Source organism: Leopardus geoffroyi, chromosome A1, assembly GCF_018350155.1.
Source record: "Leopardus geoffroyi isolate Oge1 chromosome A1, O.geoffroyi_Oge1_pat1.0, whole genome shotgun sequence".
Taxonomy (NCBI): Eukaryota; Metazoa; Chordata; class Mammalia; order Carnivora; family Felidae; genus Leopardus; species Leopardus geoffroyi.
Genome location: NC_059326.1, coordinates 222,390,359 through 222,392,028, shown reverse-complemented (window position 1 = coordinate 222,392,028; position 1,670 = coordinate 222,390,359). Strand labels below are relative to the sequence as shown.

The 1,670-nt window shown below is 33.7% G+C and overlaps 1 non-coding gene across 1 annotated transcript; it reads right to left on the bottom strand.

Annotated features, from left to right (window-relative positions):
- Positions 1 to 341: 341 nt before the first annotated feature.
- LOC123582196 lies at positions 342 to 505 on the bottom strand. Its single transcript, XR_006704272.1, has one exon. It is a non-coding gene; the product is annotated as a U1 spliceosomal RNA (small nuclear RNA).
- Positions 506 to 1,670: the final 1,165 nt, after the last annotated feature.

The following is a 1,670-nucleotide window of genomic DNA, read 5'->3' as shown; positions in this document are numbered from 1 at the left end:
TGGGCTGAAACTCACAAACTGTGAGATCATGACCTGAGCAGAAATCAAGAGTCTGAAACTTAACCCACTGAGCCGCCAAGCTCCCCTCTGTATTTAAATCAATTATGTTTCTATGAGCTCTTCCTTGCTTTTCTTTTGGTATCATCATGCTTTTCTTAACCATGAAAGGGCATGATTTAATCTTAGTCACATTTCTTACTTGTTGACATGCCGTTATATTCTTACAGTTGACATAGATATTTTAAGTTATACATTTAAGTGCCTTACTCTTTCTTTTTATATTTATTGTATTTTAAAAACGTCATCAATGTATTTTTTGTTGTTGTTCTATTTTTTTTTTCCAGGGGCAAGCACGAACGCAGTCCCCCACTACCACAAATTATGCAGTCCAGTTTCCCACATTTGGGGATATTGCAGGGGTCAGCACATCCGGAGTGCAATGGATAAGCCCCTCCCTGGGAAAACCACCTTTGTGATCATGGTATCTCCCCTGCCAGGTAAGTATTTTGTTGTTCTATTTTTAATCCACCCAACAACAAGCTGTCTTTAAAATATCTAAAACAATCATATAAACTACTAACCCGGGTATTTAATTTATAAAAGGTTTTGTGAAAGCATATGTGAATATGTGTGTATGTGTGTGTACTCGTAGTATAATTCAAGTGGCATTTTCACATAGTGCATATAATATGCTTTGAAACAAAAATAAATAAGATTCTAAGTAAAATACTCTATTATTAAATTTATCTTGGAATAAAATTATTATAACATGTTCAGATAGCAGTGTGGTTATTGAAAAGAAATAATATGCATATTATTTGATCAATATTTACCACTTCTAAGAGTTTACTTGAGAAAATAATATAGTAATTGTTCAAAACTCTTCATCTTTATAATTCATAAATGACTGAACATGTTTACAACCATTTTCAATATAACAACAAAAAATACATACCAATATACAAGTAATTAAATAAAGTAACATATGACCGTATTAATAAATACTAGGGGTGCCTAGTTAGCTCAGTTGGTTAAGCATCCAACTTTTGGTTTCGGTGCAGGTCATGATCTCACAGCTCATAGGTTCAAGCCCTGTGTTGGGCTCCCCACTGCTGGTGTGGAGCCTGCTTGGGATTCTCTCTCTCTGTCTCTCTCTGCCCCTGTCCCACTCACACTCTTTCTCTCAAAATAAAGAAATAATAAAACTTAAAAAAACAAACAAACACTACTCAACTATTAAAACATATTTAGATAAATTGATATTCATATAATAATTATAATAATAATTATACCTAATACTTATATGATACTTACTATACAATAGTCATGGTTCTAAGGACTTTACTTACTATAACTTGTTTAATCCTAACAACAGTAAAAAGTAAGACTACTTTATCACTGAGATTATATTGCTTCTAGAATCCAGGATTCTAATCCAAGGTCTTTGATTCCAGAGTCCAGGGTCTTAACACCTTTAATGCACTGAGAAAAATCAAGTTAAATTAAAATACCTCTGTTGTAGTTATATTTTTGCTTTGGAAAAAGTAAGTAAGAAAATAGCATACACAACCAAAATTAGACTGTGTATATATAGTATAGAGAGGAGAAGAAGAAGAAGGAGGAGGAGAAGGAGGAGGAGGAGGAGGAGGAGGAGGAGGAGGAGGAGAAGG